Source organism: Pinus tabuliformis, chromosome 2_1 (assembly GCF_031772625.1).
Source record: "Pinus tabuliformis cultivar Carrire ecotype Pingquan chromosome 2_1, CPIR1, whole genome shotgun sequence".
Lineage (NCBI taxonomy): Eukaryota > Viridiplantae > Streptophyta > Pinopsida > Pinales > Pinaceae > Pinus > Pinus tabuliformis.
In genome coordinates, this window is record NC_142299.1 from 872172749 (window position 1) to 872187145 (window position 14397).

Consider the following 14397-nt stretch of genomic DNA (forward strand, 5'->3'; position numbering starts at 1 on the left):
GATCATTATGTCACAGATTTATAGAGTTTTGGAGAACAAACGAATACCATAATTTAGGGAAAATATGTGAAGCCGACCTAGATTTTGAGATTGATTTTGATTAAAATTCAAAACTTTAATTTAATTTAAATTAAATTAAATTTTTTATATTTTGATATATAAATATTTTGGTGATCCCAAAAATAAGTTTAACCCTTCATTTTAATAATGTTTCTGGAAGAAATTAATGTGTGATCTTAGTGCATTAAGCAGGTTCAATCCCTAGAAAGAATTGGCTTTATTTCTTTGTTCTTCCAATCATTCCTAATATAGTCATTACGCTTTGTACATCAACAAATTGAATTTGAAAGTTTAAGAGCTAGCTTCCAAACTAGCTATTTGAAGGGATGGAATAATCAAATATGTGTGGGATAACCATAACCTTACCTTCCTAGCCTGTCTTATGACGTATATACCACAAACTATTGTTGCTCTTCGAATCTTACCCCCGCCCCTGCTGCCCTTTCCTCTCAAGCCGGAAACGATGAACATCTGAGAATATGAACACGCACAAGTAAGCGTGATGAAAACCACATGGTGGAAATTCAAAGATGCTTGGATTTGAACCAAGACAAAGAAAGCAAACCAGCTATCATCTCTCAAAAAGAGAACCGATTCCAAAGAAGTATTATGGGTTGTAGATAAATAGAAACATTGTTAGGTAGGTTCTTTGGGTGGGCCAGTCAGTGGCATACGTTAAGTTGTTGCCTTCCAATAATGGATATTCAAACTAGAGTCATTCCATACATCCTCGAGCAAATCTAATTAAGTTCATGCATCATTCATCTATACCAAAGAATTTTACAATAAAATAGGTAAGTTTGTCATTTGAATTCAAAAAAATTGCAGTGTATAAATGAAATTGTCTTGAACCTATATATTTTTTAAAACCCCACATGTAATACAAGTGAAATCATAACCATTGTGAGATAAATTTATATCTTCTTGTGTATAAAGGCAAGATACTCAAAATGCTAATGGAAGATTATTCATTAGAAAACCCTTAAGTGTATGTTCATTCCTTAATCCCAATAGTGTAATGCCAATAAAAATAACTTTTGGAAACAAACCAGTGCATGTGACACTTGTTCCTTTAAACCATGAAATGAAATAACAATTGAATGTAATTCTTAGGAAAATTGCCTAAAATGACAAATCAGATTTTAATGACTGATTGTGCCAAATCAAATGTTATTATTAATTTCGTGACTATGTTGATCATCTGTCAGGCATCGATAGCACTATGATTTCAATACATTTTCTGCCTCATAACCATATATATGACTCACACGATGGAATTCGATCCCTTAGATTTCAATTTGATGCACATTCGATTAATGATTCCACGGGTCCAATGTTATATCAAATCTGTAATTCTAGCTTTTGGAAACCTTGGCAATACTGTGTAACTTGATTATCGAAGGAATGTAAGCTAAATTGTGAAAAATTACGAACCTAGATAAGATAAGATAAGATAATTGTATTTATGTCCAGCTAATGACCACAAAGTAGGTCAAAGGGACTGTTGAGTACAATGATGTCTATACAAAGCGAGAGAACCAAACAGTCTCCTATAAAAGATACAATGCATAAAGTAAATCAACATCTGGCCCTAGGGGAGAAGATCCAGGAGCTAATAGGTCTGAGGATCAAACCAATCTCTCCTAACATCCGAGGCTGAATGAATAACATTGAAGAAACTCAACAAAGTTTGTTGGCCCGATGAAGAGCTGGTGGCAAGCACGGACTGTCCACTAAATCATTTCCTGGGGGGATTGACACGTTGCTGAATGCTGCAGGACCTAGTCCGTCTCCCAGGAACGAATCTAAGACAGATTTGTTGCTAAGATCTCGTGTGGCAAGGTGAGGTCCCACAGATACTCACTGATCTGGAGTCTGGATACGTACTAGTATCAATCGATCTCTTGGTGCCCTTATTTGAAGGTAGTACCCTGAAAAATGTCGTGATCCTCTGTGTGGGGTCTGGTGTGATGGGAGGCTAAAGAATATGCACTCGGAACCTGAGAGCCTCCTACATATATAGGGCCAAACATCTCTGATCGAGATACCTGAAAAAGTCGGCGAAGATCCGAGAATCTATGAACAAGCAATGAAACCTTCCTCTGATCCCGTAGTAGACAGGGCATCCAAGAATGAAGTGCACCTCGGTCTCCACTTCCTCTAAGTGACACCTGGCATAGTCTGTTTGGTCTGTCCACCTAGTGGTCTGTCTCTACCCGAAGTCTATGAGGACCTACTCTAAATTGGCCTAGAGGAATACGAAGAGCATGCATCCAATGGTGAAACATATACCAGGGTCGAACAATGAGCCCATCTCTCAACTCTAAGAAGTGCTCAACATAGAAGGCCATCTTTGGGCGCAACCCTCTAGGAGGAGTGACACAGGTGACCTGGACGAACTGCCTGTAGATGTCCTCGCTGATGATCTTGTTTAGTTCCTATGTAGTAGGTAAATGGTGACTAGGATCATCTAAGGAATATCGGAAAGGAGGGAGACGATCCAACTGAATTCCCACTGACTCTAAGAGATTTGAAACTCCTGTAAACCAACATCTGGCTCAGCCTAAGGGAGTAGAACGGGCAATAGTCTCAGAAAAGCAATATGCCAAGTAAGGATAACGGTCCCTACTCTATATCGAGTCTGCAAAGCCCTGGACACGATGCAAGAATGAAACCAATCTGAAAACTGTCTCAAGCCGAAAGGGCTGAGCTCCAAACTCTGCAAGGATGATGTGTTGCGATACTATCAGTTTACACCTAATGATGCGACGGAAAAGAAGAATCTAGACTCTCTTAGCTGAACCCCAATATGACTCAAGTAAAGACAGTCCCCAAATCTCTGAGCCATATAGAATAATGGGACAGATCAAGGTGTCCATGAGGCTCATCTTGGACAAGATGTCCTGGAAGTGATGTCGAAAGCATTGTCTCTCGAGAAGGACTAAGGATCCATATCCTTTGTTGATCCGAGGTTGAAGTGTTAGTCGCAAACTGAAGCGAGGACCTAAGAATTGCACCCCCAAGTAAGTATACGTGCTAGTGATCTCAATCTCCTCTCCTCTAAATAGAAAGTGAAGGCATGAGGTTTTCTTCACCCCATTAAAGATCATAACCTTGGTTTTACCCAAGTATACGTGTTGGTGATCTCAATCTCCTCCCCTCTGAATAGAAAGTGAAGGTATGAGGTTTTCTTCACCCTGTTGAAGATCATAACCTTGGTTTTACCCAGGTTAACTATCAACTGTCGATGATCACAAAACAAAGCTAAGGCATCCAGCTGCCTCTGTAATCCTTATGGGGATGAGGAGAGGAGGACCACGTCGTCAGCAAAGAGTAAAATAGATATCAGAACCTAGTGAAGAAGGCAGCCATCAGTGCCCTAGATATGCTCGTGGTTCGAGGTGGGCCCCAAGGGGAGGGATGGGGTGGAAAGGGAGGTTCAAACCGGAGAGAGAAGGAAAGAAGTGCATGATCAACAAGGGGGGTGGGGGAGACTGAGAAATAGCGAATAAAAGGGAGTAAGTTATGGCTAGCAAGTACATAATCAACTACACTCGCATTCCCGCCATATGGCCGGCATGTGAAAAAGCGAGAGACTGGGAAACAGGGGAGACCATTTAGAATCAACAACTCCTTGGATTCCCCCAACTGCAATCGATGTTTACCATAAACTGTAGTGGGCCCCAAAGCATCATCTGACATCCGGTGAAGCCCTACTGAATCTAGATCTATCCCCTAGGTATAAAACACATCCTTTGATCGGTCATGGAGAGGGATCTAGAGATCTCTAGTGCGAGCATTGAAGTCACCTAGGAGGATGACTTCCCCAACAGCAGAGTACTGGGTGATGTCGGTGTACAAGTCTATAAAGGGGTCCCCATTTGAGCCATTATGGACAAAAAATGGTGAAAAGGCTGGGGGAGTAACAAACTGCAATGTAGATGTCCCTCAGAGGAGAGACTCTGACGCTAACCCGAATCCACATAAACCTAGCAAACTCATTTTGACTACGAAAGATACCTTGTTCCGAAGTGAGTCACTAGCCAAACAAGCAACTCCACTTGATCCTCCGACCCCTCTTGAGCTCCTTGTCTCCTGCCTGCAAACTGAGATCCAATGGTAACCTGCAATATCTAGGACGGGTCGAACAGGACTCGCATGAGTCTCGATCACGAAGAGGATGTCCGTTGATTCAAAAGCGTCATACAAGAGTCCTGGCAATGACCAGAAAGATCCATTACCATTCCAACAATGGATAGAAATCCCTGTACCCTGTCGCCCCCCAAGCGGGCCCGTCATTTGGAACCTCCAGTTCGGGGTTCCCAACCAGGTGGGAAGGAGTCCCGAAGTCGCCCGAAGATTCCTGATAACTGCCCATTTCCCTGCCTGTTGTGCTACCATAACCTGTTCTCTGGATTGTTTAAGTTCTACAACCTATGCTCGAGTGAGGTCCTCGTCCAAGAAAATCCTATTGGGAAGAGAAAACAACTTCCTCTTAGCCCTGAGGGCGCGGAGTCGATCAGATGCAGTCCGAAACTTGAGGAAGAGAGTGGAGTCATAGCCAACCAGACTCTATCTAAAACTATATCAGGGAGGCTAAGGGTGTCCCGAAGGAACCTAGCCCCCACTTCCATAGGATCCAGAGAGGGGTGGAGTAAGGGGAGACCTCTCACCTTGAGATTCAATTTTCTTGCCCGTTTGTTGCGTTCTTCCATTAGTTTTGCTTGTGCGACCTCCTCAACTGTTGCAAGAGGGGTAGGAGTTTTATCCTTCCCTCAAACGACTTGTACCCAAGAATTGATGTGTGTATCGGTTTCTTGTTTGAAGGTGGCTTGTTGGGATCAGACTTCTTCTTGCTTGCTTTTAAGGTCAAGAATTTATGCATGCAGTGCACCATTTGAGGATTGAGAATTTCCTGCTCTTTGGTTTCATGTAACATCCTCTTAAGGGATAAATTATCCCCCTCCACCTCTAAAACTCTAGCAGAGAGGGTGTGTATTTTTGAACGGAGCTGCTTGTTTTCAGTTTCAAGAAATTCCATTTTTCGCAACATTTATTTTCCCTAAGCTGTCCAGAATGAGAAATCGAACTCCATGGCTATATCGGTCGGGCTGACTACCACTTGCTCTCGCTGGTTTTCAACAGCTGATAATTCAGCAAGGCTAAACATGTCATCTTGGCACAACTCATCTTGTTGCACAGATCCAATCCCTGGATTTGAAACCCATTCTTTTGTCTCTGTCTGTTCCTCAGCAGTAAGATTCATCAAAAGATTTAGAGAAGACCCGTCTACAGCCATCTTGGTATCAGAGTGACTGTCAAATTTAGTGGGCAGATTCCGTCAAACACTTGACGTGCATCCTCAGGCTCCTGTTCTATTTCAGTAATAATAATAGCAGTAACATTCATATGGTTGTTTCAGTGCTGCTGTGTATGTCCAAAGCCAGAGTGATGCGATGGTGACGGTGAACAGATGTGTTGCTGTCGAATGAGGAGAAACAGGAACACAGACCGCACCCTGGAGGGGGCGAGCGGAATCGATGACTGAATATATTAGTATTATAACAGCAAGAGAAAATGACTGAATATATTAGTATTATAACAACGAGCAGAATCAATGACTGAATATAGGTCCAGGTATCTAGAGCCGTCGACGGAATGCACTGTTGGCATCTGATATGTCTCTGTTAACGCCGAATATGGTGCCCCTGCTGGTAATTAAATTAGAAAATACCCTTCAGTACAGGGGCCAAGTCAGTTTCCAGTTGCAAAAGCGTATACCAGGTAGTATTCTCCACTGTAATACATCATTGGCTCACTGCTCAGCTTTTAATCAAACCCAGAATATTTATATACCAGCAAAGAAAGTTCGTGGGGCTCAAACTTGGCACGCATAGGCTCTTCTCGTCTGTTCCTATGCCAACTCATTTCACAAATCTGAGCTTCCTTCCCCACTGTATCCACGTTCAGTCACCGAAAGCCACGAAATTGCTAGAAAGGTCTGCGGAGAGAGATGCTTCCGTGAAGGTTCCTTCACTGTAAAATATCTGCATCTTTGCCCTACTATTCCCAAACCTAAATTTATTGTCTTTAAAATCACAACTAGGTCTATGAAAGCTGTTTTTACAGAATTCTACACAACATGTCATTAATCAAGAAAAGATGATCATACCTGTGACCCATATTTAGAACTGGCTGGAGAGAATTTTCTTTCATCCAGAAATTTTAGAGGAAATTACAAATTATAATGAGCTTCATCTACCACGCGTATAACTGTACACGCAAATTCCTTTCAGATTTACAAAACGTTGACAAATATACGAAACACCTCCAAAGGCAATGGCTGAGCAACCCCAACACTAGTTAGAGAAACCAAATGTTTAATTCTGGTCAAATTTTATGAAGAAAATTTAATTCAATCCCTCCACCGACCTCTAAACAGAAATGTGCAGACTTTAACCAGTAATAATTTATTTGAAAAAAAAAATCAAACAGGCATTACCCATGGGGAATAAACTACAATCAATATTTCTACATTTGGAACCATAAAATTACCGATTTGCAGAAAAAAAAAAAAAAAAAATAATCTGAGGAGTAACCTGACGTGGTTGATTATTAGTCTTGACCAAGCCTTTCGTGAGTTTCCGGATCCAAATCCTGTCAAACTTGCGTGGGGAAACTCGGAAACTGGCCCTATTGCCCTCTGCGGGTAGTATGTAAATCGAATGTGCTGGAAGAGTCCAATGGAATAGTCCGTTGGTGTTTGTCTTGGCAAGATTACTCTAAGAGACCACCCGAACTTACAATCTGTTGAGGCACATCAACCCTATATCGAGAAATCCCGCGACCTCGACTCTTTCACGCAGTATGGCTTTGGTCGAGGGTGTGCTGCGGGATCTTTATTGCGTCAAACACAAAAGGAAAGGGTTGGTGCCGAGCTCACCCACTTCGCAGCTTCCTTCGAGCGGGTACAAGATATCGAATTGGTCTTGGTGTAGAGTCGTCGTCGTCGACTTGGTACCGTGACACCCATTTTGAAATAAATTGAAACACGATGTTTTTAACGAGGATTAACTTTAAATTTTTTTTATGATATGGAAAAAAGGAAAGAAATTATTTTAATGTTCACGAAGCTAAAAATAGCATATGGGACAGATTGTTTCTTCATGTGTTTGATGTATTCGGCCATTTTTTTGTAAAGCTTCAAAATAAATGCTCTCAGCTTCTCGACAAACCCCTCGCTAAATAGATTATCCCAAAAGCTAGCTGTCAGCGTATCTATATAACTTTCCCTATTGTCTTTGAAAGCCTCACATTTTAAAATAAAATGTTTTTCTGTTTCCACTTTTCCAGAAGAACAAAAAAATTGGTAGAAATTTTTGGAAATCCAGGTTATAGTTGTTAAACTTGAGAATGTTATATGGATTTTTGAAGTTGTTAAATTCATTTACACCATATATGATCATATTTTTGAAAAAAAAAATGACTAAATTTCAGGGAGAAATGGTCGTCCAAGTGAAATTATCGCCTCATTAGAATATATATATATATATATATATATATATCATAACTTAGTTCTCAAATCAGTTGTGGCATTGTTATTATTGGTCGTTATTTGCAAATGCACGTTGACTTAACATACCACTTGAAATTACCTATTGATAGTCCATAAGTGGGTAGGCTTTGTATAACCACCCTTCCCCCATTTACCCAGTTTCATTGGCCTGTCAGGGTAAACGTGAGAGGGACGGTTGCTAGGATATGACCCAACCTCCTAGATCTCATTAAGGAAGTGGGGCTGACTATTGAAGACAAACTAACATCTCATAACATCCTACAGGGGCTACAGCTCACTCAAAGACTGAGTAACCACCCCAGGTGGCCAAACCCTGAGTTGGTGTTGTGGCCAGCAACAACCCCCCTTTTTATTTAGTTTTATTACTAATACTAAATAAATGGGGACCCTTCTAAAAATAAAAGTAGCACTTATATTCCCCTTTGAATAAAACATACTATCATAAACTTAGGAAAACACCCGCAAAATCCAAAAGAACTTAAGTTTTATGATAAGTTCCGAATAAAATCGTTCTCTCAACAATAAAACATCGCATCGCAAAGGGTAATGGAGGACATCATATAAGCAAACTTCCGAAATTGTGAAAACGCGATGCGAGATCACACGCCTTAAAGACCCATCGCGCATCGCAGCTTTCATATGCCGCAAGTATCACCTAAGGTAAAATATCCCGACCCAGCAATATGCGATAGGGCATCTCGCAAATCGCATCTCGCAGAAACATGAGGTGATAAATGATTGTTAACAAAACGGATTAGCGATATCGCGATCTGCGATATTGCAAAGCAAATCGCAAAATCGCTTTATCGCAGATCTGCAGGGCTCATCGTTCAATAAAAATTTTCTCATAATCCAATACCAAGTTATGGACATTAATGTCAATTTAATGGTTAGTTGATGGTCATTTATGAGATAAGATTTAGATCTGATCAAAAGGTTGTTTCACGTAGGGTGATATATTTGATATGATTTCGGCATTAAGAGCTTTCCCATCACCTTATCTCTTACCATTATTCTTTGCTTACTTGTAAATTTGCAGGAGCGGAAAGTAGAATAATATACGCAGTAGTGTTTAGAGCGTAATGGGAAAGAAGGGAAAAGCTCTGGTTGTTGAGGACAAAGAGATGACGCCCTTATACACAGACACCACGTGCAACAAAGACGCCGGCATAAATACTTGGGAAGGCATGTACAGTTTGCTCGAAGAAGAAAGTCCCAGAGTTATGGAGGTTAAAGCAATAACAGACTCACGTAGGTCGTCTGAGGCATCAATCACAGAACTTGCATGTTCATTCTTGCATTGGATAGCGGCAAGACCTAAGATTCTTCCATACACAGACATGGTTAAGTGGTACTGGACAATGCTGATATATTAGACAGGCAATTCAAGTCTCGAGACCAAGACCTCATTGGGTCATTCACTCTACAAGATTTAAGGCTTATGTATCATCTACCAAAACCACGCAGGAGGTGAAACTAGTGCCTGGGAAGCCCAGATCGAGAAAAGGAGCTAGTTTCCGATGTAATCACGCATCACTAGGCAAAACCCCTCGAGAAGGAAAGCCCCTGAGTGCTCAGTCGCATGTAAGCCAAGAAAACTGTAGGGAAAAACGATAAAGGCTAAAGGCAAGACCCGTGCTCCAAAACCGGTGGTATTTATCAGAGACCGCTCCGGGATTTCTCCCAAAGGCACAACATCTGCAGACAAGCCGGAGACAAAAAGCTGAAGAAAGAGCAGAGTCCATCAAGAAGTTAACCAAGTTGAATTGGGATTCTTACTGACAATACTTGGTTAAACCGCACAGTCAATGCATGACTCTCAAATGCCTTACAAACTCTGTCGAGAAGATAGCGCCAGCACTTGCCAATTTTGTTTTCGCAGGGCAACTAAAATCGAAGGTCGGCCAACCGATGCTCCTCAAGCCAATGCTGAATGCTTGCGATTTCAGAGAACAGATACATAGATAGTTAATTTCCAGATTTAGTTTTAGTTTTAGTTTTGATTTATTTTTGCCTTAGATGAGGACGGTCATTTAAACCTCCTCCTATATTTTTGTAATAAACTATTTTTAGTATTTAGTTAGTAGTATTTTAACCCCTCTCATGCATTTAGAGAGGGGTCCTGAAATTTGTCAAAAACGTTTCCTCAGAACATGCACTTCTGCACCCTTGGAGGAGGTTTTGACGAATGAATGAAACGAGATTTATTAATATCTGTGTTTAATGTCTGCTACTGAAATGCACTTTTGTACTCTTAGTAGATGTTGAATTAGGAAGAGATAAATCTATATTGCTGAAGCTCATGAGTAGAACTTGTTATCAATGGTACTTTTATCTCTTAATGATTTCTGCTTATGTGTTAAAGTGATATTTATGTTCAGTTATTTATATATGAAGGCTTGAATGTTTGAGTTATCATTTGGAACTTTTGTACGGTGATGACTATTGTGTTTATGCTTAATATATGAATGACTTATTATGTGATATGCTTCTCACAATTGTTTCCCTAACTTTTTATGCGAAACAATTCATTTTTATCGAATTCTTTTCTCGTAGCAATTGAATGATCTTTATTACCAATTGCTGTTAGAAATTATTTTAGATCGCATAACTAAAAAGTTAAACCCTGGGTTAGTGTTAGAATAGATATTTATGTTCATTACAATACAATTGCATGTTTTATATTAGACTTAGATTAAAAGCATTTTACTTAGAAATCATTAGAAAGGAAATATCAATTCTCATCACACACACACAAATTGGGAAATTGGTCCCATTATCCCCAGTCAAACCCACCATCCTAAACGGAAAAGGAGTTGCTTTCAAGGTCCGGACTGGGTGGGTATCCTCCTTGTTGTAGACCCGATTTTCGGGGCTTCAACAGTTGGACACCCTTTTCTCTAACCTGGGTCCCCAACTGCACCCACAGCAAGGCCTCCATGCGATTGGAAGCCTCCGACCGCATGCACAAGCCTACATCCATGCATTTGTAACCCAAATTTTCCAGTTAGGAGCATGTGGTCCTGAGATTTCAGCCTAGATTCCAAATCAGCCTCTAGACCACTGCCCATAACTTCTTATAACTTCTCAGAATCAATAATTACATTACAATAATGATATACACACAAATTTGAAGGTAGAACTAGACCTAGATTACCTAGAACATCACAGGCACTTCGTCAAACACATGGCAAACATGTAAGCTACATGTCATGAATGCATATACGGTCATAAAAGTTTGAGATTCATTTAAGAATTGTCAAGAAGGCCCTGTGCCCTATCGACATCGCTGCAATAACGCTTATTAGTCCATTTATCCATCAACCGATCAATAGTTAAACAATTCATGACTAAAGCCATAAAAGATACACATCATATAACAACATATAATCAGAAAATAACCGTCACATAAACCATGGTGACTCAACGATAATATGACCAACACATTGTCAATAAATATACATGAATCACAATAGAAGAATAACTCTTATTAACATGGGAAAACACCAACCAAGTCAGGGACTTCCATATACCACCCCACCATAGATTGGGTTGAATCAAATCTCTCTTTCAACCAATCACCACAATGCCATACTCCAAGCGTGAATGTGGTATCTCATGGAATAAATCAAACAAAACCAAACCAGGGCTTCCAGAGGCCAAACCCCTTCAAGCCTCAATCAGTGATTCCACCCCACGATCGAACATCACTAACACCACCCAAGTCGATCTCTACCCAAGTTGTACAAGGCTCTAGGAACTAGTAACTCAACCCACAGCCTTCCAAGGCTCCAGAGCATTTGTCTAACCCGTCTCCAGAACTAGTAACTCAACCCACCAAGGGCTTCACAACATTTGTCCAACCTAGGCTCCAAGAATAGTAACTCAACCCAAGTTGTTATAGGGCTTCCAGAGCTTTTGTTCCAACCCACGGCCATAAGGAATTACAAACACCAATCAGAAAAACAACAAGTGGAAAAACCCTCAACACTATGGTTATCCAAGAAATGGAAAGGGTAGGCTAAAACCATCATCAATCCAAGCAATCCTCCATAACAGTGAGATAATGTAATCAGAAAACCACATGCATCAAGGAAATCATACATGCAACTTGTTACCTACAAAGCAATCCAGTTGTGGTTGATGATCCACTTGTTCCCTTGCGCTTTCCTGTTTTCCTTATCTTCTTTCTCCAAATCCAAGTATGTCAAAGGGCTCCAAGGGTGCTCCAAGAAAACTCTAAGTGTGCAATAGTATGAGAAAAAGAGAGAATAGAGAGAGAGCTCCAAGCTAAAACTTACAAAACATTGTGAACTAATCCTCATAAGCCTTTTTATCATTGAGACCTTTATTTTCTTCATTTTTCCTTCATTTTCCTTAATTTTCCTTCAATTTCCTCTTCATGCAATTTTATGACCTTTCACCTCCCTTTTCTCCAATTTTCCATTATTTCATAATTAAAATGTCAATTATTTCCACTTTGCCTTTGCCAAATTCCATAGCCATTAATTAGTCACATGTGATCCCCATCACTATGTTTTACCCAACATTCATCTTGGAATACGTGTACCATGACGTTGGTTATTATTTTTATTTACATAGGGAATTAACCAAGGGTTGTTACACTTTCACTCTTGCAAGATGTCTCTTAGTTTTGGACATGTTTCCTTGTGTCCAGAGAAGACGAACTCTTAACCAAACAAGAGTAGTTTTACGACATACTCCAAACCATGTGTGTGTGTGAGAGGTTTATTAATATATGTGTGTGTGTGTATTGGGGGCGAGAAGGGGGGGTTATTTATTTATTTATTTAATATTATTAAAAGTTACCCTGATGGGGGTGGATGAGCAAAGAGAAGGGGAGTTTTAGGGGGTATTGCTCGCCACCCCACCAACTCCCACGGACATTACAGAAACGGACGGCATGGCATGCCACTCTCATGCACCATACGTGCGTCTTCAATGCAATTTAAGATGCTTCGAACCTCTCAATTTATCTTGACCCTTCTTCTTAGTTATGTGTATGAGAATTACAGGGTTATCCATCGTTGCAGAGGATTTTTACAGACAATCTTGCAAGCCTGGTCCTTAATTGTGTCCTATAATGTGCGGCAATCTCTAATAGGCATTATTGGTTGGAAATCAAGTTCGAAGCCACCTTACAAACAAGATTCCCACGAGGAACAGCCTTATATTTCTAAAAGTTCATAGTTCCTACTGCTACAAGGCAGTAGCTCTAAAATTCAGGGCTTCTAGCATGAGGGAGACAATAAACCATTTCGCAGCACCTGGCTTGGACAAGAACCTTTTACAGGCATACCACTCAAGCATTGGTTCGCAGTTGGTCGCCTCCCACTTCCCTAGGTTGAAATTTGAGGTAATTTTGTGCCTATAGTTATTCTGGTTCTGCTTCATCATTTGGATAAATTGTTGGGTGTCTATAAATTTTCAACTCCTTTATTGAATTAAGGATATGGTGTGTTTGTTTGGCTCTTTCCATTCAAATGTGTTCCTTTTGTATCTACTTCAAGTTGTTTGGATACAAACCTCTAGTTTGCCTCTCTTGGCTTTTTCTCTCTCATGGCTTAGGAATTGTTTGGTTGGAAGTACTTTAACTTTTTCCACTTCCCCTACAAACACACAAGAGGTTCTATGGGCCCCATGACTGTAACACCCTCCTCTGTCATATACCCAAGCAACCGGCTAATCGAGGTAAACATGCGATGAGAGGCCACTATGATATTATTTGACATCCTAAGTCACATTAAGGAAGTGGAACCAATGGAAACACACCATAAAAACATCCAGCATCATCAACAACACCCTCAGAGGACAAGTCAGCCACTCAAACAACCTGTCCTTGGGTCCCACTATTGTTTTAGGTCTCGTGGGCCATGGTCGCTCTCATGCTATGTGCAAGGGAGCGGCCAACAACCTAAAGTCACTCTCATATGCCTGCCTACTAGCAACTGTGGACCATAATTGCCAATGTTGTGTCAGCAACTTCGGCATTTAAACCACTTTTTCAGCCTCAAAGCCCAGGTCACTGCCCAAAATTGATCTGTCTCTTAAAATTAGTAAGATAACATGGAAATGACGGTACTAAAGCAAATACTTGTTCAAGAACTTGATTGGACCCCTACTAGCCATGACAGACATTTCGTCAAACATATTGCAAATGTGTAATCTACAGGTGTAATTAACATTTATGAGCATAGGGGTCTCATACTTATCTGAGAATCGCTAAGAACCATTGATGCCTCAATACATCAACTACCATTCCATCATTAGGTCATAGATACATTGATCATTCAGTTATAAGTAAAAACTTGATGAGAGCCACACATGGTTGTTTTCATAAAACACATACATAATCAACATAACAACAACAAAAAATACTCATGAAAGTACAGTCATATAGACCACATATAATCCATCACGCTCATAGAAATACAAGGAGAAATACCATTCATTAATGATGCAAATTCCAAAACTGAGATGGGACTTCCACGTTCCACCCAACCATAGAATGGCTAAGCCAAATCTCTCTTCAGCCATTCACCATGTGCCATATTCCAAGCATGAATGTGGGATCTCATATAACACATCAATCAAAATTCATCCAGGGTTTCTAGAGGCCATCCACATCAACCCATCAAACGATGATTCCACCTCACAGTCAGACATCACAAAACCATCATCATATTGGTCTCCATCCAAGCCTTCCAGGGCTTCTAGAGCATTTATTCCAACCAAGGCTT

At 40.5% G+C, this 14397-nt stretch overlaps 1 protein-coding gene across 1 annotated transcript in view; it reads right to left on the minus strand.

The window, feature by feature from the left end:
- Positions 1-7034, minus strand: part of LOC149203432 (long chain base biosynthesis protein 1b-like) — a 233294-nt gene extending 226260 nt beyond the window's left edge. Inside the window, exon 1 of the mRNA XM_089403432.1 lies at positions 6660-7034. The gene's annotated coding sequence lies outside the window, so the exon portion shown is untranslated. The remainder of the gene's footprint in view (positions 1-6659) is intronic.
- Positions 7035-14397: the final 7363 nt, after the last annotated feature.